This window comes from Rhinolophus hipposideros (genome assembly GCF_964194185.1).
Source record: "Rhinolophus hipposideros genome assembly, chromosome: 4".
In the NCBI taxonomy this organism is placed as follows: domain Eukaryota; kingdom Metazoa; phylum Chordata; class Mammalia; order Chiroptera; family Rhinolophidae; genus Rhinolophus; species Rhinolophus hipposideros.
Window position 1 is genome coordinate 27,926,637 of NC_138050.1, and position 24,031 is coordinate 27,950,667.

Here is a 24,031-nt window from a genome sequence, read left to right on the forward strand (position 1 = left end):
GTCCACAAGCTGTCGGCATAGTAGTCTCAAAACAGAATGTCTCCTGTTTTAATCCCTTTGAAACTTCCCATTGGTCTCAGGATAAAAATTTAAATGCTTAATGTGCCTGACACACATACTGCCTGGTCTGGCCCTTTCTTGATGTCCCAACCCCTTGTGCATCACCTGAGCCCGAGCCCATGGCCCGGAGACCCCACACTGGCCTTCTCTCAGTTCTTCAAACTCTCCATTCTCCCTTCAATCGCAAGGCCTTTGTTCAAGCTCTTCCCTCTTTCTAGAAGGTTCTCCACTCCCATTTCTCACTCTAGCTCCACGGAGCCCAGGGAAATCCTACTAACTTCTTCAAAGAGCCTTCTCTGAGCCTCTCAGGTCTTCCTGCTCTGTGGTGTTATAGCACTTACAATTGTTGTATGTATACAGCATTATTTGTTTGATAATTTGATTAATGTATATCTCAGCAAAATGGGGACAATGTGTCTGCCTCTGCTCATCTTTATATCCCCAAAACCTAATATCGTGCCTAACACATAATATGCACACAATCATATTTGCAGAACAAATGAGTATATAAATAAAAGGCTAGCGTTTCAATTAGCTCCTCTTAACTTTCCAGCATGCCAAGACACCTTGAATGAAGTACTTTGCATAGGAGCCACCACACTTGCTTTCATGTGTTTCTAATGTTAGAATGGCAAGTGAGACCCCCAAAAATGCCATTAATTTAGCTGATTAGAAAAAAATTCCTGAAGTAATTCTCAGCCACAACTTACTGAAGTAATTTGTTGATCTTGCTGATATTTCTTGTAACAAGCTCAATTTGCTTTTTGAAATGATTTTGACCGTCAACAGACCTCACTGTATTGTTGCTACAGTTTATTTCATATTGTGTGAAAAACTCCTCTAATCTAAATCTTACTTGTTTTGTATTTTCATAAAGAATCTTCCTCATATTTATCTATAATAATAGGATAGAAAAATAAGAATAAGAGGGTTCTACATGTCTATACTCATTCTGCTGAGTTGTATATAATTCAAACTGTCTTCATCTCTAAACTTCTTTATCAAATATAATGTAAGCACAGTTTTAGATTCTTCTCTGGACTAGAATACCAAACTTTTACACCAATTGTATTTTCATAGTAGTTAATTGTCTGGTATCAGCAGAATAGGATCTAATAATTTTCTGCAGAAGTGAGCAGAAAATTAAGAACCTTAAGAGCAAGGCAGCAGCTTTCTTGGAATGATGTTATTTGTCTATTTTCATTGGCATATTTACATTTTGTTTGCATACATTTTTCCTATGGTGTTAATCTAATCAGTTTACATGGAAAGAATCTGCATCTTATTGTCTTGCTCACTGTGCTTTGTTTCAAGATAAAATTGAAAATTGGTGGGGAATAGGAGTATATTCATTATATAAAGACACTGAGGATTTCAGAGAATTTTAATCACCCTAAAAGATGAAACCTAATGACAAAAAATTATCGTTATACTTTCTCTTCCTGATTTTGCATGAACATTTTCAGAACAGTTGTTCCATCCTATATTGTTTGTTTCGGGATAGTCTATACTAATTGAGAAGTTAGTTGGTTCTAGTAGAATATGACTAGTTTTATTTTGAATCCAATCAGTCTAAACATCCCTTTAAAAACATCTATTTAAAATTTTCTATTACCAATGAAGAATCTGTTCCTGGTCTTAAAAGCAATGATTTCAGCTGACTAAGACAAAACTGTTTTAATATATGAATATAAATAACTGTAACTTAGAATTAAAAAGTATTTTAAATAGTAGCTAGCACTCAAGTGCTTTACAAATATCCACTCATCTTCATAACAAACCCATGGGAAAGTTTTATCTTATACTCATTTTAAAGGTAAAGTAATCAAGGCAGAGAGATTTAGGTCTTGCTCAAAGTTATGCAAGCATAGCCAGTAAGTGGCAGAGCTGCGGTTCATTCACAGGCAGTTTGGTTTCAGAACCTTTACTTGCAGTCTTATCAACATGAGTTAGACAAGTAGCAACAAAAATAACAATAGCCTGAAAGCAGCAGGTGCTGTGAAAACACTGAATGTTAGTGTCAGAACTGGAGGCCTGAGCCCATCCTGTGTTTCATTGAACGTGTTACATGTGAGCTATGTATTAGGGCTCACACATTAACAATTACATGTGAAAAGACCCACACGGACTTGAGTTCAAGACCAATGCAGAGTTATAAACTTCTGGAGTATCTGCAAAAAACTGAAATATACGTTTTAGAAGATAAAATTCAAATCCAACTTTTTAGAAATTCTGGAACACCTCCTGAAAATCTCGAGTTTTCAGGAGCTATCCAACGTGTCCTATATATGCTACAGAGAGCTAAAACATTTCCTCCAGCTCATTTTCTTCCAGTGCATAGCAGCTCAAACACAAATTCCATGAGATGTTTGAATTCTATTTTCTTGATTAAAAGATGATGTGTTTTGTTTTTTTTTAATAAAGGAATAGTGATCAGTGGGCACAGATTACCCCATACCAGAGTTGAATTACTATTCTCTGCTCAAGAAACCGTTTCCAATTCCAGGATGCCTCCTCATTCTTCACCTATCCTGTGATATTTTGTAGAAAGGTCCCTTCATTTGGGTTCATCGGTAGCAGTGATTTCCTATACGAGAGGAACACTGCTGCCAAACAGCATTTTCAGACACATACACAGCAGCAGTCTGAAGAAATAGGAAGGTTGTAAGGTGAAAATACGGAGGACATGTATATGGTATCCTATGTCAGGTATCCCCTGTGTGAAAAGATCAGATGATGAATGTGAGAGATGACACATATGAATGATGCCATTGTATATATATGTGTGTGAGAGACAGACATATGTACATATATGAAGTATATTACAGATATAATACATATTTTATATACAGAATAATATATATATAATTTTATACACGCATGCATGCACAAACACCATGGATGTGTGTATATCTATGTGTGTGTCATATATGTATGGTATAATGTGTGCAGATCATTTTATATATCTATATATAGAGAGAGAAAACCTGGGAGAGATGATGGTGCTCACATGATTATGGATAAAAATGTATTAGAAAGCAACCTCACCCCTCTACAAAATTGTGATCTAAGAGCCACTGTCTTTTCCTGGCTGCTGCCTAGCCAAAGCCTAAAGGAAAGTAAACACTCAGTAAATATCTGCCAGATTAGATAGATGATAGATAGATAGATAGATAGATAGATAGATAGATAGATAGATAGATAGATAGACAGACAGACGAAGGAAGAGAGAGAAGGGGGGAAAGAAGAAAGGTCTTAGTCAACCAGTTGAAACATCGAGCCCAGTCTCCGAAATCATCCAGTTCTTTACCCTTTCCACATCTTGTTTGCCTCCTTGACTTTCCAGTTTGTTGCCTAGCATAATTCCCAATCTTGAGTGAGCTTCACCTTTTCTTTTCTCAGCTGGTGGCTCATGCAGGCTTTCTTGGGAAAATGATGAAAATCTTCCCACTAGGTCCAGGGTAAAACTAGCCTATTCAACTTCACTGGATCCGTACATGACCTTTTGTGTTAATTTATTTTTAATACGTAATCATATGCCCAAACAGCTTTTCAGTTTTCTTTTCCACATTTTACGGTTTCTCAAGTCATCACATCCACCCATGGCCATCTTAACAAATGACTTTCTCCTTCCTGCCTCAAATGGAATTGCACCTCTCCTCCTTTTACAGCCAAATTTCCCATCTACCCTTGGTCTTAATTTCTCTCATGCACATACACCCGCTTCAACCCCCCATTTCACCTTTCGCTACCATCTGCAGCCTTTCCTTTGTCATTGGTCTTTCCTTCCAATTTATTAGCATGCTCGGGATGATTCTTCCTTAAGCAACCAAAGTAAAGTAACTACCAGAAAACATTTCCATCAACTCTACCACGCTTTTTTTTCCCCCCTCTTCTCATCATCATCTAGCTTTCCTCCTCCTGTTAGCTGACTTTTGTACCCTCTCTCTAATCAAAATATGTGTCTCAGAACTCACAAGTGTTTTTCAAAATCATATCCTATGATCTTCACACAGTTCTCATTCTTTCAAGCTTACTGATAGCATTTAATATTATTGACCAGTTATTTTTTTTCTCAACACTCTCTTTCCATGGCCTCTATCCAATGTGACTCCTCGATCCCTTCCTCTTTCCCCTAGGGCTCCTGTCTCTTCACCCCGCAACACCCTGCATATAGATATTTCCTCAAGTGTAGACCAGCTTCTCCCCATCTCTTGAAGTCACATCCATTCTGTAACTCCCAACCCTATAACTCAACATTTTCAGCTAGTATATTAACCAGACGTTGATCCAGTCCCTCCATATCTTAAAAAACAAACACACTAGCTTTCTGAAACACCAGTTATTTCTCTTTGCTTCTCTTTTTCTGATAATGATATCAATTATCTTAGTCAATACATTCAAAAGCTCAAAGTAATTTCTGATTTATATTTGCCTATCTTACACCCTCCATGTATGTTTTTTGGGGTTTTTTTTTGTTTGTTTATTATCTTTATATAGGGTGAGAAAAGGTAAAGAAATGGAACAGAGAGAATTGGACTGATTGTTCGATGCTTGGAAACGGCTAAAGGACTATTAGGCTAAAATGAGAAACTCAAGGAATGGATTCATTTTAGATGTGATTGCTGTTTAAAATGACTAAGTAAAATGCAAAAAGAAGGAATTCATGCATTGTTTGCTTCAACAGAACCAGAAACAAATCTTTGTAAATTCGCACAGTAGTATGTACGCATAATCCTGAGTTCTGGGAACACAATGTGACTTAAAATATATCTCACTCTAATCTCATTATCATAATGTGTAATTGGAATTAACAATGGGGACAGAGATGACTGAGGCTTTCAACAAGATGAAATGTGGAGGGTCTTAGATAAATTCACGTTTTACTCTTTGTAAAGATAAATAAGCCATATAAATTCTTTGCTTTTATTACTAGAAAAGAACAGAAGGCTCAAAATGACATGGACACATGAAATAAAGTTTGCTTAACACACTGCTAGGGTAGCCACAAACCCTTTTTATGACTGTTAATAAGTGTTTTCTGTTTGATTGTTATAAATCAACATCAATCCTATGTTATAATGTATCTCTTAAATTTTAAAGAGTTTCAGAACTGAAATCATCCATATAAAACATCAGATCGAGTTTTCTTCCAGTTCATATATTTTGTTTATTTTATTCTAGAGTTCCTGCTCTTCTATGACAGTGATATAGAATTTCTGTGCAAGCAAGAGAACTAAAGACTTCTCTAAAGAAGACAAGGTAAGCCCCCAGGCACTCAAATGTGTCCAAACCTACCAAACAAAAAAAACCAAAAACTTCTTAAGATATACAACTTGTTTGTTTTGACAAAATTAGACCCTTTCGCTAAGTTGCAGTCTACTTTGTGGCCTATTACTTACGCCATTAACCTCTGTGAATTAGATGAAGGTAAATGATTCCAAAAAGGGTAATTATTCTGATTTTCGTGCTCTTTTTGATAACTATGAAAGCAGTGGTATTTCTACAGACATTTTGTTCTGAAAAATTAAATGAATAAGGGCATTTTAAAACATAGAATCTCTCTGCTTTTTAACTAAAGAGAATTTTCTACTAGTAGAAAGGCAAACAAACACAATGGGTTACAGAGCTTGTGTGTGTGTCTCTCCCACTTTGGAAGTGATTTGTTTAGAGCTCTCTTGTTCTCAGGAAGTCTTAATCCTTTCTGAGCAGCACTTACATGGCAATCTTAGAGAATTAAACTTGTACCTGGTTATTTTTGTCTTCTCCTCGATCTAGCTCAGTGCGTTTTCTCAATGGTAGCCTTGGTCTAGTAATTTAAAGCTGTTGAACCTTGTGAACAGATTCATTTGAAACCATAATCTGAGAGGTTTCCACAAAATGAAAAGTGTCTTCTACCAGGACACTGTAATAGAATTTACAAAATAAAATCTGATGTGTCCTGCTCAGGATTGTATACAGTAGTATGCCTGGAAGTTCTGGTTTCCTAGAGCCAACCATTCAAAAAGTATCTGACTCTTTGGGTTTAATAGGTGGAGTTCTTTAATAGATGGAATTCTGTGAGATTTGTGGCCTTCTCCTGAATGATGGTCTGTTTCTTCTTTTAATACAAAATTCAGTAAAAATTTTCCATGAAGAAAAGGCTTTTCCAAATTATGAAATAATTATGAAATACACATATGTAGGAATGATAACATTTTTATATCAGAAAAATTGAGTTACTTGAGTATATTTCTGTTGGATGTCCTTCATTCGTAGTCAATATATTGTTCTTTTTTTTAAGATGAAAAAAATAATGACAGGAGTTTAGACCTTCAGTGCCTACATCTGGAGAGACTATGACAATAGCTGATTTTGTCACCGATATAGCATTATATCCAAGTTACTAGATCTGAATTAATTTTATATCCAAAACAAGTAATCTCCCCCCACACACACATTGAAGTTGACACAAATCCAGGACTTGCAGAAGTGTTTTGCTTTTCAGCACACAGAAGGGCAAAGATAAGACAGAAGGATTTTATTTTAGGACTAAAATTGTGGTTTAATTGTTACATAAAATAACAGCAACTACTGTTGTTTTCTTTTAACATCCCTCTCAGGCACTGATGTTTTACTTTTCCCCTAAGGGTGTCTCAGAGAAAAGTAATATGAGAGTCCTTTAATAAAAGTTCTAGCATGCAGAGGCACACATGCGTACAGACTCAGTGAGTAATTAATCAAAACTAAAATGAAACTCTAGAATGAATGGCTGTGTTATATGCCATCTCCTGCATGCAAGGTATAGTTCTTTCCTTGATTTCAATTTAGGTGATGGTGAGATTTCTCCATTAAGATAAAACAGTTAATACAAAATAGATTTATTATTTAACATCATGTATTTGCTCAGTAACTGTTCTTTTAAGATCCTCTCTAACAGTAGCATTATATTTAGCACACAGGCTATGGAAACAAAGATCCAGGAAATGCAATAGATATAACCTAGATAAGAAGTGATTTATTTAAGGTGCTTTACTGATATTTTCCTCAAATCCTCCTCCTGGCTTTTCTTTTCATTCAAGTGTGAATCACAACAAAGGCACCTACTGTGAAGAACCTATCTGTATAGTTTTATAATAGACTTCAAATAAATTAAATTATTAGGATAAATTATCACTGAAGTATATCAAGAATTAGGTGCACAGCTCCTCTTATTACTAATGGGAGCCGTGCACCTAATTCAGGCACTCTAAGCGGAAATGTAATCACCTATGTGTTTTCTCCTATAAAAATATAACAATACTCAGTGCAAAAGCAATCCTCAGTTCTCTAAAACCCACTGTTGATGAGATTCCTTCAGATCTCTAGCATTTCACCTCAGAAAAAGCTCTTTCTATGAGTGTTATTATAATAAAACATGTCAACCTCCCCTTGACTTTTCTTTTTGAAGTTAATTTTTATTTTTATTAAAATAATATATAGTTTTAAAAATCAAATAGTGGTGCAAAGGTAAGGAAGAAAAGGGCTCCAACACTACCCTCCCCACCACCCCACTCCTAACTTACATCATTTCTTCACAAGTGGCCACATTCACTTGTTTGAACTGTTTCTTCTAATATTTACTTCCATATTTCTTTTTTTATTCTTTTTTTAATGTCTTATTAAATTTATTGGGGTAAATAAATTTTGGTTAGTAAAATTATATAGGTTCCAAGTGTACCGTTCTGTAATATATCATCTGTGTATCACATTGTGTGTTCTCCACCCAGAGTCAGTTCTCCTTCCATCACCAGGTATTTCACCCCCTTTACTCTCTCCTACTATCCCACCTCCCTCCTTACCCTCTGATAACCACCAAACTGTTGTCTGTATCTATGAGTTTTTGTTTGTTTGTCTTGTTTGTTGCTTTCAGTTTTATATCCCACATATGAGTGAAGTTATATGGTTCTTGACATTTTTTGTCTGACTTACTTCACTTAGCATGATAATCTCAAGATCCATCCATGTTGTCGCAAATGGCAATGTTTCATCTTTTCTTATTGATGACTAATAGTCCATTGTATGTATGTACCACATCTTCTTTATCCAGTCATCTATAGAAGAACAGTTTGGTTGTTTCCATGTCTTGGTCACTGTGATTAATGCCACAATGAACCTAGGGGTACATATATGTTTACAGATAAATGTTTTCACATTTTGGGGTTAGATACCCAGAAGATGAATTGCTGGGTCGTCTGATAATTCTATTCTTAATTTTTGAGGAAATTCCATACTGTTTCCCACAGTGGCTGTATTCCAATTTGTATTCCCACCAGCAGTGCATGAGGGTTCTTTTTTCTCCACAGCCTCTCCAACACTTGTTATTACTTTTCTTGTTGATAATAGCCAATCTAACAGGTGTAAAGTGGTATCTCATTGTGATTTGGCTTTGCATTTCCCTACTAACTAGCTACTAGCTTCTGAACATGTTTTCATATATCTGTTGGCCATTTGTTTGTCTTCTTAGAAGAAGTGTGTGTTCAGGTCCTCTGCCCATTTTCTGATTGGATTGTTTTGTTGTTGTTGAGTTGTATGAGTTCTTTATATATTTTGTATATTAGCCCTTTATCAGAGGTATTGTTTGCAAGTATCTTGTCCCATTTAGTTGGTTGCTCTTTGTTTTGTTGATGGTTTATTTTGCTGTGCAGAAGCTGTTTAGTTTGATATAGTTCCATTCATTTTGATTTTACCTCTCTTGCCTTTGAGGTCAAATTCATAAAATCTTCTCTGAACCCAAGGTCCAGAAGTTTAGTGCCTATGCTTCTATGCAATTTGTTATTTCAGGTCTTATGCTTAGGTCTTTGATCCATTGTGAGTTAATTTTGGTACATGGTGACAGATAGCAATTTAGTTTCATTCTCTTGCATGTAGCTTTCCAATTTTCCCAGCAGCATTTATTGAAGAGACTTTCTTTTCTTCATTGTATGCTTTTGGCTCCTTTGTCAAAAATGATGTGCCCACATATATGTGGGTTTATGTCTGGGTTCTCAATGCTATTCCGTTGGTTTGTGTGTCTGTTTTTCTGCCAATACCATGTTGTTCTGATCATTGTTACTTTGTAGTAAAAATTGAAGTCAGGGTGTGTGATACTTCCACCCTTGTTTTTTTTTTTCTTCTTAGTATTGCTTTGGCTATCCCAGAACACCAGACTATACATTCTTTTCCAGTGCACATGGAATATTCTCAAGCATAGACCATATGTTGGGACAGAAAACCAGCCTAAGCAAATTTAAGAAGACTGAAATTATTCCAACCACATTGCTTTGATATTAGTGATCAATTCCAAAAAGGAAGCAGGAAAAAACACAAATACTTGGATATTAACCAACATGCTAGTAAAGAATAAATGAGTCAAAGAAGAAATAGAAGGGAGATCAACAGATACATAAAAACAAATGAGAATGAAAAAGACATTGTATCACAATTATTGGGATGCTGTGAAAGCAGTATTTAAAGGGAAATTTATATCATTACAGAAACAAGGAAAATACCAAATAAACAACCTAACAGTATATCTTAAAGAAATAAAAAGAGCATAACAAATGAAACCAAAAGTCAGCAGAAGGAAGGAAATAACAAAAATCAGAGCAGAACTAAATGAAATAGAAAACAAAAAGACAATAGAAAAAAATTAATGCAACGGAGAGAGGGTTCTTTGAAAAAATTAGTACATTTGACAGACCCTGGCTAGACTCACTAAGAAAAAAAGAGAAAAGACGCAAATAAACAAAATCAGAAATAAAGGAGGAGAAGTTATGACAGATACTACAGAAATACAAAGTATCATCTAAGAATACTATGAAGGACTATATGCCACCAAATTCAGTAACCTAGAAGAAATAGACAGGTTCTTAGAAATATATTAACCTTCCTGGACTGAATCTGAAGAACTGGAAAATCTAAATAGACTGATCAACAGTGAGGAAGTTGAATCAGTCATCCAAAATCTTCCCAAAAGCAAAAGTCCAGAACCAGATGGCTTCATTAGTGAATTCTACCAAACACTCAAAGAGGATCAAATACCTGTCCTCCTCAAACTCTTCAAAAAAATTGAAGAAGAAGCAATACTTCCTAATTCATTTTATGAGGCCAATATTATCATGATATCCTCTTGTCTTTTAAGGACCCTCTCTTCAAACCTTTCTCTTGTAAGCTTACACAAAGCACTCTTCCATACCAGTAAGTTCTCTAGAACAACCATTTAGTCTTTAATAGCTAATAGATAAATTTGAATGTTTTAGTATTTCTCTGAGATACACATTGAATGATAACTTTTTATTTATTAAATTTATAGGTGTGACAATGATTTGGTAAAATTATATAGGTTTCAAGTGTACATTTCTATAATACATCATCTGTATATCACGTTGTGTGTTCACCACCCAGAGTCAAATTTCCTCCTGTCACCATGTATTTGACCCCCTTTACCTTCCTCTACCATCTTCCTTCCCCCCTTACCCTCTGGTAACCACTAAACTGTTGTCTGTGTCTACGAGTTGTTGTTTGCTTGAATGACAACTTTTCTAATGAGGCAGTTGCTGCTATGTAGATATGCTGCTGCCTTAAAAACACACATATAAGCATATATCTTAATGAAGAAACAAAAGTGATCATCCTCTTACCCCAAACCCTATCTAAATCAGGCAAAACAACTACACATTTTTCTAACATAGGAAGAAAACTCAGGCAAAAACAAAACAAAACAACTCTAAAAGAGTTTCTCCAAACTGTATTTTCTGAAAAACTGTCTAGAGTCTTACTGTTCTAATTTAGTTCTAGTGAGTATCATTTTAGGGCATATGCTTCCGCTGATATTTTCAGTGTGATTGTAAATGTACTTTATATTTATTAAGGTTACCCAGATGTTTTAACTAAGCCTAACAAATACTCAGGAACAGTTCCTAAATTTAAAAAAATTACAAAATGATGTGTTGCAAATAAGTGGCACCTCGAACTAAACGAAATATCACACAGTTTCCATGGCACAGAATCCTGCTATTGTTTAAAAGAGATAGTAGAAAGAATGGAAAACACGTGAAATGTGTGGTCTGTTTTAGAAGTGGAGAAAAGGAGTATCATATATAATTGAAATCTACAGATAAGCCAAGGCTGTCATTTTTAGTCAGTAAGCCCCACTCTCGTCCAGGCCTTTGTAAAATTGAACTCAGAACTGCAAAGCCTTTAACTTGTATAAAATTTTTATTTTATTTTATTTTCTTCCTTCTGGATCAACATTGACCAAAAGGGAAAGGGAAGAGCAAAGAACCCACAGAATACTCAGACTGAATATTCCCTCCCAGTCTCAACTGAGATTAGAAACTGATCATATCACTCTTTGTCAAATAAAGAAATAGATGAAATGAAAGAAATAGCATAAATTAACAATGTCACAAAACATCATAAACCACTCAGGATTATAAGTAGCTCTATGTTTGTTGTCTTGTGGAACAAAAATCAGAGTGGTTGACTGTAGATCTGACTTTTCATCTGGATGATATGGTATTTCACAGATACAGCGTTTGGTACAACCGAAAAGTCAAAGAGGTTAAAATTTGCGAGGTACTATGGTAGGTGTACACTCTGTGTCTTAGTTCCACCTGAATAAGCAGGGTTATCTCTGAGCCTGGACATAAGTAATATGGGTCAATGCCTTCTGTTTGGCCTGAGATGTAGCAAAGAATGGCTTAGCTTTCTGAAGCTGCCAGTCTGGTTTCAGAATGGGGAAACCTGTACCCACAGAAGTATTCAGGTTGACTGGGTGCCCTGACTGTTCCACATTTGCATCTAATTTGATGAGGGTGGACTTCTAAGTATGATGTTCATGTCTGTCTTTTGTCATATAGCCAAGGTGACAATTTGCCTCTATTAAAAAAAAATTCTAAGGGCCGTAAACAGATTTTCTTGCAAAAGTGTATAACCTATGGAGGAATAGGAACAAAAAACAAGAACTTTAGAAAAATTTTCATTTTTTAGGTCACTGCTTGTTGTTATTGTTGTTGTAGTTGTTTAATTGTGAATTAAAATTGAATAGCAATTTACTCTATATTAGGAAGTTAGAGAGTGAGCAAAATGGATTTGTTGGAGCTGTCCCAGGGATAATGAAGAAATGGTAGAAAAAACTGTTTAATGCAGAGAGGTCATTGGCAAACTCACTTTAAAACATGTTTAAAAACACCTTGTAGAGTTTATTATTTCAGTTTAATCTGATATCAGATATAAAGCATTGCCCTCACAGAGTTAAAGTCTGTAGATATTTCAAGGCTTTTAAAAAAATGTAATTATTCTTGGAACTAGATAGGGACCATACTGTAAAGTGATACAACAAATAGCTTTCTACACAGGCACGTGGCCTGGTGCTTGGTCATGAGCTCCCATGAAGCCACGTTTGCACAGATGGAAGGCAAGATCTTTGCAGAACACCACGGAAGGGCTGTGCCTGAGCTGAGATACATCCTGCATCCCTAAGGGTTTATTCATGTCCCAGTATCCTCTGCACCAAAGTCCTGGCCCTGAGGGATTGTGAGTGTTCTCTGTATTGTTAAAGAGCCAAGGCTGAGAAATTCACAGCCTAAACAAAGGGGTGCCCCTCTAAAATTTCCCATTGGTGTCTGAGACCAAACCACTCACTTCACAGCCTGTGACCCAACTCACTGGTAACCATTTAAGAAAGTATCCTTTAAAATGCCATCAACAGAGAATAATTAGGTGAGGGGCAAAGCAAGATGATTAAAGACAGAACAAGTCTTCTGTTTATTAACTCAGGAATTAGAGAAAATATGGTCTTGCAGATTATATGGACAGTTTTGTTTATTTTCTGTTTCTATTTTTTAAAAAAACAAATGTTACTTTATATTTCTTGGCTTGTCATAATATTACACTAAGAAATACTGTAACTTTATGAGCAATTTCTAGCTTCTTTAAGTATAGGACACAGCTACAGTTCTATTAGTGAGGAGAAATGAATAACCAGTCTTAGGTAACTCAAAAGGAAAATGGGGGGCACAAAAAGATAAAATGACTTTGGCTTTTAAGAAGCTGCTGTTGCTCTGAAATGCCAGATAACAATAACAATATCAACAAAATAAAAGATTACGGCAGCAAGCCACCACATATTAAGAATTCTGAAAAAGGCAATAACTTTTTATTCCCTCTCAGCTCATTCTGTTGTATCTTCTTTTTGTTTACCCTGGTTTTTGGTTGCAGGCAATTCTAGCCTTGCCCATTGCTTAGGTTCAGCTTTTCTCATGGTGATCTCGGTCTTCGCTGCAGTCATAGTTACATAACTTTGCTTTACATCAATCATATCCCATAATTTCATATTTTGATGAAATTCCTTCTCTCCTTTGAATACAATGGGCACATTTAGCAATGTGCTATTTGCTATGACTTGACTAAGTTCTGGAAGTGAATTCTTAGCATCTACGGCAATGATGACTTCACTGTCAGTTTGATGCCAGTCGTGACCATATGGAACAACATTTCTCCCAGCATCCTTTGCAGTCCACATGTGTTTTCCTGGTGTGCAGCTCTCTTGGGCTAAGAATGTATTAAAATCAGAAGTTTTTCTTCTACAACAGCTCCAGTATTTCATCTCTTCATGGAAAATAGGAGCTCCAGAATGACATACACAGACTTCTTCTAGATTGTAGACCCTGGTGTATCTTCAAATAGCCTCCATTTTTACATGTGGTCCCGATCTTAACTTCATCACTGTCTTCTTATTTTCTTCATTACCAGATGATCATTTATCAAGCGCTTGTTTTAGGGAGGCAGATACTTTTAATTCCAGGTTTGTTATTGGTTCATCTGGGCTTGGCCTCTTTATTGCTTCTACTGGTTTAGGGGCTAGAATGATGGGCTCCTGAAATTTGGGTTTCAATTCAGATAGTTTCCTCTCAATAGTCTAGACGTCAGGTTTGAGTGGCTCACGTGGCTTTTCACTATTATGTCTACCATTTATACAGCCTATAGTGCTTGAAAAATCAGAAAAATCAGTTGTTCTCTTACAGCAAGACCAACCCTTTAATGCATCATGAAAAGCTGGAACAGCTGGGTGGTGTATGCAAGCATCTTTTTTTCCCCCAAATAGGCATGGGTGGGGATGAAGATGTTGTAAATCCCAGGTGAATTACAAAGTGAGTGCACAGCTGGGGAAACACGTGCAGCCAAGGGGTGAGCCCATCCGTGGGTTCTGGTGGCAGCAGAGTGAGCAGTCAGATGTTCCCCAGGAGCCTGCCCAGGGGCACTGCGCACACAGGCTGCAGCTGGCAGCTGCCAGGGAAGTCGAGGGTGTCCGGGCAGGAATCATGATCAGGGATATAGCGGTGACAGCTAGCAGGAGGGCCCTGGGACACCGTCTGGCTCAAGTGTATCCCTGAAAGGTTTTTTCTTATACGCGATACCTCTTTGCATTGTTTCCAATCAGTAAAAAATACAAATATGTATCATGTCACATGGGATGCTGTTTGATGTAATGAAAATAACAAGGGCCTTGGAAATGAATGACTTAGGTATTCTTAACCTTGTGTGGAAGCAGCAACTCATTATTCTTTGACCTTGATTATTTGAGATTTCAACATTGCATTGGTGTATTTTCCTCCCATTCTCCATCTTTGTGTATCTTCAGTCTGAGCCTGATTATAAGAAAGGTGCTTTGAGGTCTTTTAATATACGTCCCTTACAATTATAAAGTTATCCGTAAGGTATAGTTGTCCCTAGCTAATTTATTTCTTGCTTCGCGAGCCTGACAATGTCAAGTGAGCCCAGTGATCCCTGCAGCCAGCAGTGGCCCCAAGGACTATTCTGAGATTACGGTTGCCATCTAGATATTACCTGAATAAATGTCTTCGACATTTGTTGATAATTCACCAAACGGTTACTTATATAAAAATTCATTTAATCATTTTGAATGTTAAAAACTAAATGTAATTTTTCATGGATCCCATGCCCCAATAGTAGCAAAGTTCCTTATTGTACGGATTTAAATATTATGGAGTTTAAATGATGATGGGTACTAAACTATGATAAAATATGATTGTTCAGAAACAGATCGCTTCCTAATAACAAAGTATTTTTAATTAGTATTACAAGTACAGGTGAATATCAAAGTAAAATATCAATTTTATAGATTTCTACCTACTTTTGTTCCTTCTTTTCTCTTTGCTCATTTATTTTTCTGAGAATGATACCTCCTTAGATCTCAGACTTTGTGGGTTTGCTTTATTCAAATACATAGATATTACCAGATTATCTCCCTCCTTGTTGGTTTGTAACATCTAGAAGAAATTAATAGTGATAAATTGTTTCACTACAGCAAATTTTTAGAAGAGCCTGATGTCAAAAAAAAAATCACTTTGCAAACATAATAAAACTTAGTTGAATTAACAACGGTGACTTCCATTCAATAGCATGTTCAGGGTAAAAGATATTTTTATGTACCTCGAAAAATGAAACTTTTTTTTCTTTTTACACATATATCATTCAAGTGCCAAAAAAAAAAAAAAAAATGCCTCTCAGACATTGTTATTGAAAAAAATTTCACGGGAGCCAATCTCACTTTTCCAGCAGAGCAGCAACCTACCTTTCTAAATGGGGAGCAAGTGATGCTTTTGAAAATACTGCCTGCATGTTGCAACACATGTATTTAAAACTACCGTTTCTATTATTCTTGAACACTTAGAGTAAAACCTCATTGTAAGCGGTGTTATCACCAGGAATGGTAAGTTGTTTTCACGCACGAAGTTCAAACTGCCCTCTGATGTGGCCAATTAGGGGAACTTTATAAAACACCTTAGGACCAACTGAGGATACATTTTGCTGTGATTTTTTTTTCTTTTTTTTTTTTTTTATGTTTGGGTTCTCATATCCTTCTGACCTACATAGCATGGGGGAGTCAGCCATCAGCTGGTATTTCTCAGAGTTACTCAAGGAGAGTTTCTATTGTACAGACTGGCAATGTGTGTGCTGGCTTCTACGTGTGCCTATTTATATGTCCGGCTACAGATCTACCTATCATCCTTTCTCTCTGTTCAAGTACTTACCATTCATACACTTCATGAACAAAAGGTCTTTGGTGTGAGCGTGATCTTAGAGTAGATTTATACAAAGTGCAATAGGCCTTCATCCAAAGAATGAGGTGTGCAAAGAAAACCCTGGATCAGTACTCCCTCTTCTGTATCAGACTTTGACCTCAGGACCTACCTTAGTTCAGTTTGTAGCCAGTTTGAAGAGTTCCTTTCCTCTATCCTGGAAGGGACAGTGGGAGGTGGGCGGAGAAAGCACTTCAGCTCTTCTTCTCTTTAGAGTGGTCAGCAACCCGGTGTCTCTTGGAATCACCTAAAAATGTCCTCCACTCCCCTTCAAACACCACCCATTCAATTCAGCTGGGAAGTTCAGTGTGCAAAGCCCTGTCATATAATATCTCTCGCTTATGTGAGCCACGTTCTAGCTGTTGATGGGTTTATAAGATCACAATTATATTAAATGCCAGATTTCAATATCAAGGTAAAGTGGCACTCAAAGAGAGATCTGATTGCTACTTAGGAGTAAAAAGGAAAATCTAAGAAGGATTTCGGTGTGAGTAATAAAAGATCACATCTTAGTTTAAATGGTGTTTGTTTATCCTTAATATGTGTGTGAGGTCTGTGATTATACATACATATCTTTTAGGCAGTATTGTGTGCAGATCAGGAAACAACGAAGAATTTGCTGTCATGCCTTTCAGACTAAAAACGTTAAAAACTCAGACATTGGAAAATATAGGTGTTTTTCTGGCCTGTATTGAAAAATTAGCTTGGAGGAGAAAATGAGTCCTTAAAGACAAGGGCAAACCCTTAAATGTGTATTTATTTATTTCTGTGTGGCACGGTGCTCAGCCCTTGGGGAGGGGATCTAAAAAAAAAAATATGAATCAAATATGCATCCAACCAGCAAAGAGCTCTTATTCTAGTAACGGAAATAAGTTATAAGCAAAACAATAAAGTCAAAATAAGTCATAAGCAAAATCAAATAAAGTGATTAGTGATACAGTAGAGGTCCATGTGGTATGCGTGGGAATTAAGAGAAGGAAGAAGAGTAGTGCTGGATTTCTTAAAGAAAATTCTGTTGTTTAAAGCATTTGTCACAGGGATGTTCAAATGGCCTCCAGAGATCAGTTTCAGCCACTAGAGAGATCCGTGGCTGGTAGAGGGACATGAAATTATCACCTTCTGTTGTGTCCTTCATTCATGTTTGCTCTTGGTATGCCAATTAACATAGTAGAAAGAGGTATTTTTGAAGCCTCATTGGACCAGAGTTAAAAGCAAATGATTCTTAAACAGCATCATTTACTCACTTAACAAATATTTCATCAGTGCCTCCCTCTGAGGAACAAATGTGGTATTGTCTGAACAAAAAATGTATAGTTATAATCACTGTCACCCTATTTCACACAATTGGATAGTTTGAGATTTTAAAGTTTAAATACTTTGAGTACTTAAACTCATTGGAATAATTTTGTTACCAGATCAAAAAGTCATGTCAGGGATAAAGCACTAAGGGTTACTCTAAAGTATTGTTTCCATTTATTTGCTTAGGTCAGTATTCTCAACTGAGCACATTTTTGTCCTTCAGGGGACTATCAGGAGACATTTTTGCTTGTTACAACTTGGAGAGGGGTTGCTACCCACATCCAGTGGTGGATAGAAACTAAGGATGCTGCTAAACATCGTACAGTCCACAGGACAGCACCCCACAACAAAGAATTATCCAACCCAAAATATCAATACTACTGAGGGTGAGAAACCCTGGCTTAGGTTTACATTCCTCCTTAAATCACTAATTACAAGCCCCCAAAACAATGAAGGTCTATGTGGAGAGGCCTGATATTCACATACCCCTTCTGAAGAATAGGCGCCCCAGCTAGATAGTCAGAGAACACAGCTGTGTGTCTATCACGTCATCAGAAGCAAGAGCAGATTGTCAAAGAGAGGGAGGAGAGAAGGAAGAGATCAACACGGAATGGAATGCGAACTCTGCAGGGCTGGAGAAGTGGGCCACCTGAGGTCCCAATCAACAGGCTGAAAACGGGCTCCCAGACAATAGCAGCCAGCATTAAAGCTAACATAAGAGGTATTATTTCTCAAGGGCCAGCTGTGCTGTTGATGGCTCAGCCCCCCATTGCTGCCTGTTTAGTGGCAGCAAGGATTTACTTTTTCTTTGTATTTTGCAGAGCTGCCAATGTGCTTTTTTGCCCTTCAGTGCTTTCATTCAGATCTTCACCTAAAGCTCCTCTTCTTCAGCCCTCCCAATCACCCTTATCGAAGACCTCATGGCGCCATGCTTCCCCACCCTGCTCAGCCTTCCCCCTGCTGGCTCTCTACTCTGGGTCAATGACTCACTGCATAGCCACACCAGATGGGAAATGGGGACAGAGGGACATGCTCTTATTGCCAGGGGTGCATTGGGAACAATATGCTTCTGGAAACCCAAAATGGGAATATGAATTCACTTTCCCTAATACATAGTGTTCAGACTCTGGTTCCATTAGGACATTATAATACAAATGGATTTTTATCAAATGTTCTGAAAATCTAATGAACGTTTTATTTATATATTTCATTATATTTTAGGTCTCATGATATGATTTAAATCTGGCATTTTAGCAGTTTTTTCTCCGACCAATGATACATAATACTCCCAGATTGCTGCAGGCAGCTTTGTAGGCTTCCCTACCAACCTCTTAAAATGATTCACACCGTATAGGAACTTAAGGCTGGAGAACACATTTCCTGTCCATTATCTCATTTGTTTCTCATATGAGCTCAGCAATGTTGGCGCTCCCTCAGCACAGAGCTTGGCATGTGGTGGATGCATAATGAATAATTGATAAATTAACAAATGCCTAACTTTTTAAAATGATAAAACATTCTGATTATTAAAATGACTTGCACCATGAAACATGGTTTCTTGATGACTGATCGGTAGTCCTGGGCCGATGAATCCTCATCCAGGACTCTTTCATGCTGTCTCTCTGGGTTTGTCTGGACCAGGGCAGACACTCAGCCAAAAGGGTCTACAGTGGGATGAAACCATTTCCTGGGGTCCCGAGTGGTTGGTCCCAGAGTCATCCAGAGCACTCTTTAGGAAGAGGTCCTGTGTGCCTCATTCCTTTTCACACCTACAAGTGGGGAGGTCACTTAGAGCAATTCCATCAGAGATAGCTCTCCCCTATTCTTTAAGGCAGGGGAACCCTGCTTTTGATTTATTTTGTATTTCATCACAGGGTTAAACACAACCTAGATGCATTTCATCTATTGACTTGAATTGATCTCAGATGCTGGGCTTGGCCTAATGTGAAACTTCACACTGTAGGATTCAGCAGGTCATTAGAACTCATTTTAGTCTAAATCCAAGGCCTCTGACAGCTCCAACCAACTGTCTCTAAGGTCCATGGGTCTGGTCAAAAGATCATAGGTTTGATACAAGAGGCAGTTAAAGCAAAGACATGTGCTTCCTTCAAAGCCTGTAGGTTGAAGACATAAGATAATCTAGGGGCAATAATATCAGTCTCCCGCTCAAAAAACTACTAGTTACCCAAAGAGTAAAGTGCAATGTTTATAACCCAGCATTCTGATCCTAATTTACCTTTCCAATTTTTGTTCTCATTATTCCTTTTTATCTTCCATATCCTTCAGACAAGCCGAACCATTTTATTATTAACTCTGCGTAACAAACTCTTGCTATTTACTCTGCCTAGAATGGCCTCTCCCTCTGTTCTCCAGCGCCCACCTCAACCCATCTCTATATGACTCAGTCCATCTGATTTATTCACTCTCTTGTTCAACAAATATTTATTATGTGTTTACTACATGTCAGGCAGCATGCTGAGTGCTGGGAATGGAGGTTACCAAGACAATCAAGGTCACCTGAGGAATTCAAATTCTCCAGCAATGTCACATATAAAACAAATAATGTAATTAAATGCTTACGAAGTGTGATGTCTTGTTAAGAGGGACATTCATGCGATGTTATGACAGAGAGTAATGGGAGAATCTCAGGAGGAGAAGTCCTGGGCACCTCTTGTGGAAGGTGCCATTCAAGCTGAGAACTAAAACTGCATGAGAGGGGGAGGAAGAGCCTCCCAAGGTAAGGGCAGTAAACATGGCTCAGGCAGGAAAACTCCACCTTCAAATCGTTGCCATGATGCTTTCTCTCACCACCAACTTACCCACTCTGAGCCTCATGTGGAAAGAGCACTTACTGTCTTGAGTTCTCGTGTAGCCTATCTGTTCCTCTCTCATGTTAGGTCTCTCTGCCACACTGTGGTCATTTCTCTCACCTTCCTGGATGGTAGAATGCACGCCCAACTCATGTTTGAAGTCCCTCACAGCAGAGCAGAGCTGACTCTCTCCCATCTCTGTCCACTTTTCCACACCTGTCAATATTCTGAAAAGTAGTTGTGGGGACAAAGCCTCAAAAAGCAGTTTCCAGGCTCTCGGCCTCACATAGAAAGGTGCTGGCTCGGGTAGTAAATGGCCATCAACTGTGATCAGATGGCCAGCAGCTGTGGCTAGTTGGCTGTCAGCTGTTACCCGTAAGCCATTGGCCATTAATATAACTGCTGTGGCTACGCTAGCAAAAAAGAAGATGGGGGCAAGCAAGAGTGGACTGCAGAGAGGCGGATGCCTCCGGCGAGAATATAGTGATATGACTCTCTTACTTACGGCTCCGTGGGTGTTCCTTTTTGGCCTCACCATGTCCTGCGTTCTTATGTGGGGAGCGGGAGCCCGCCTGACACCCCGCACGACAGTGGTCTAGCAGAGTGAACTCTCAAAACCCAGCAGAGGCAGGGGACTTTCCAAATGGGACTGACAGATAACATGCTCTGTGTGTCATCCCCCCACAGTCAACAATGCTAATGGCCTGATCCTTTATTCACATCTTTGCTATCTTTGCTTTATTCACTATCCCACTATCTTTGCTTTATTCACTATCCCAGTATCATGCCAGAAAAAATGTCATGATACTGGGATGTCTTGTAGGACTGAGAAGTGATAAGCTGTTTGACACTCTGGTAATCACAAGGACATAGGGGTGAGTGGGCAGGGGCTATAAATCCATGTAATTTCAGCTGGAAGGCTGAACTGGACATGTGTTACCATATATATATATATATATATATATATATATATATATATATATATATGATTGAAGCAGAAAGTGTTAGAAGAAGGAAAATAGAATAATTATGTAAGAAAACTCATGTACAGGATACAAATGTTGGCTGTGGGAAGCAAATTAAAGTTACTGATAAATAAAAGTTAAAAATCATAGCATGAAAATTGGTTTCATAAAAGAACAGTGTTCTGCAATTGCCTTGTTAGGATATTGAATTCTACTTGAGTAAATTAGGAGTGGTGTTCTCTTGTTTAGCTGTCATTAAAGAACTCAGTGGTAAATGTCAGTATCCCCACCAAGATCCCACTGAGTTTTGTGAATTTCTCCAAAAACCTCTTCAACGGGGGAATTTATAAGCTTTGCGTGTTCGACCGTCTTAATGTGTGAAACTGACTGAAAGATCTAAGACTAACTGTATGCAGCTCAATTCCAATCTGTTTTTTAACAATGCCTGTGACACATTATCGCACGTTCCAATTTGATGGGAAATGATTTCCTGTGTCCAACAAGAAATACATTTTTAAAAGCACACTGACTACACTGTTATTTTCCTTGCTGTTTTCAATGGTAGGTACTTCGCCTCACCTTCTTTCTTCACATCATTTATGAAGAACAGAGTTAGCTCCTGGTAACACAAGCGGGCGTAGGCTGCGGTCCTTCTCACCTGGCCCACCTCTGAGAGCAAAGTGAAGTGTTGCACAGTTTGTACTATATGAACAATCCTTAAAAAGACTCCAAAACATGAGCTCCAGGAATGATACTGGAAAGTTTGCAAATATTCTTCTTAAGAAAGGGAAATTATCCTTTTGTGAGCTAAATGCAGGTAGCTGCTTGCCACATTCTCTAAAAACAGCACATGTCTTCTAGGTTTATCTGTGGTCTGCTTTGGTGTGATCCACAGTTCATTCTTAGCACCACGGAACAAACCTAGAGGCACAAAGACACATTTATTCAACCCAACCAGGGAACTGACAGTGAGGGGAGGGGCAGGAAGGAGGCACTGGGTAGGAAAAATAGGAACTCTTGTCAAAGTTTGGGAATATCTAAAAATGGGTTAGGGGTCCTAGTGAGATTCCTCCCCCTTTTAACAACAAAGGAACAACAAAGTGCAGAGTGAAAAAATGTGCTCAGCGTACTTTGTCTTCCCACTTCGTTTGATCTGCAAGAACAATCAGATACAGCTGATTTCTGAAAACCGTTCAGAATAGAGACATCGCGGATGCCCCCAGTGATAGCCATCCTTGTCAACAGGAGGCATTCCGCGCACTGACACCAGCACCTGAAAACACTCAAATGCTTAGCACTTTATCTTTCATTTGAAAACCCACTGCTGGGAATTCTCTTTATACAATGTATTGGATGATAAGTGTTTAGAGGAGGAATGGATCCTGAAGGAGAATAAAGCAGGAACCTCAGAAGCTGTGAATGGACACTAGAGGAATCAAATATTTTTAGGTTAGATTAGAGAAATTTCAGAGAGGGAGCAGGGAGAGATTGAGCAGAGCTGCAGAAAGAAAGAAAATAAACAGGTTCTATCTCTCTGGAACGAAATCTCACGTTTGACCTCTGCTTGATCATGTTCTCTTCCTACCTGCACCCCAACTGACCTCATTAGGTAATCAGACAGCTTGGAATGAAGTGCAGGATATTGAGGACTCTTCACCTCCCAGAAGTTCAAGACAAGCTGGAAATCCCCTTGCAGGAATTCTGCCAAGAAATTTAGCATCTTTGTATCTCAGATAAAGGCCTCCAGTTTTAAGGGATAGTACAGATTAATCATTTTTAAAAATCCATTTTTAAAGATATGTATGTCACTGACTATATAAAATATTTAAAAGAGCTATCTTAACTAAAGCACAGGATTGGATTGCATGCATAATAAAGTCATAGAACAGGTTATATGGCCTTCAGGCTTTGCTAATTCTTAATTTAGTGGAAAAGTAATACCTCTCAAAAATAACCTCCATAGGTCTTTTAAATCACATAATAAGATGGGTGTTTTTGTTTTATTTTTCAGTAAGAACACAGTTCTACTGGAATACGTTTGATTTTTATCCACAGAATAGGGCAAATTCTAGGGTTATAAATAGTTATATGGCTACCCGTTAATTATGTGAAAATCAAGAGGAATGGTTTGTTTCCATCCTGGGGCTAGCTTCTGTCTTTGGTGCCATACAAAGAACATTTTTTTGAAATGCAAAATTTAGAAGAGTGTCAAAAAGCTAATAAGATTTTAGGTCCTATATTGACCCTACTTTATTTTACCCAATTCAGCAACTTATTAAATACGTTGAATACCATTCAATTTTGGTTTTTAGATTCTTGCCAAGAAGACTGTAAAAACTGGCCCCCGATGAAGAAAAAAGTCCTTTTACCTTGAATATCAAGGTAAATTAGTCACTAGCAAATTGTGTTCTTGCACATTTTTTAATAAAGAAGAGAGAGCTGTAGTAAAAATAAGAAATATATCTTAATTCTAATATCTTTGTATTTGTGATTCAACTCTACAATTGTATCTACACTGGAAATAAATCAATCTTTTCCCCAAACTGATTTTTAGTTTTTCATTCCTTAAGCAACTATTGAAAGCTCCTAATCTGTGATTATTAAAAATTTCCCTTCCATTTATGAAGGACAGCATTTTAATCTTTGAAGAAGTAAAATGATGGTTCTGATGCTCTGGAGTATAACAAATGCAAATGATAGAAATTTGAAATAGGTTGTTTTCAATTTTTGAAGGAGCTAAAACAAAAATTTTGAAGAAGAAATCATAGCCCTTCTGTGCTTTTTTTTCCTG

General features: G+C 37.5%; 1 protein-coding gene and 1 pseudogene across 9 annotated transcripts in view; one reads left to right on the plus strand and one right to left on the minus strand.

Moving 5' to 3' along the window:
- TENM3 (teneurin transmembrane protein 3) overlaps positions 1-24,031 on the plus strand; it is a 955,259-nt gene that overhangs the window by 268,011 nt on the left and 663,217 nt on the right. For all 8 annotated transcript variants that reach the window (XM_081046184.1, XM_081046189.1, XM_081046188.1 and 5 more), the window contains exon 3: positions 5,245-5,322. The gene's annotated coding sequence lies outside the window, so the exon portion shown is untranslated. The remainder of the gene's footprint in view (positions 1-5,244; positions 5,323-24,031) is intronic.
- Positions 13,235-20,471, minus strand: LOC308496864 (cysteine and histidine-rich domain-containing protein 1-like; annotated as a pseudogene). Its single transcript has 2 exons — positions 20,318-20,471; positions 13,235-14,148 (listed from the first exon to the last, which is right to left on the minus strand). The product of its transcript is annotated as a cysteine and histidine-rich domain-containing protein 1-like (transcript).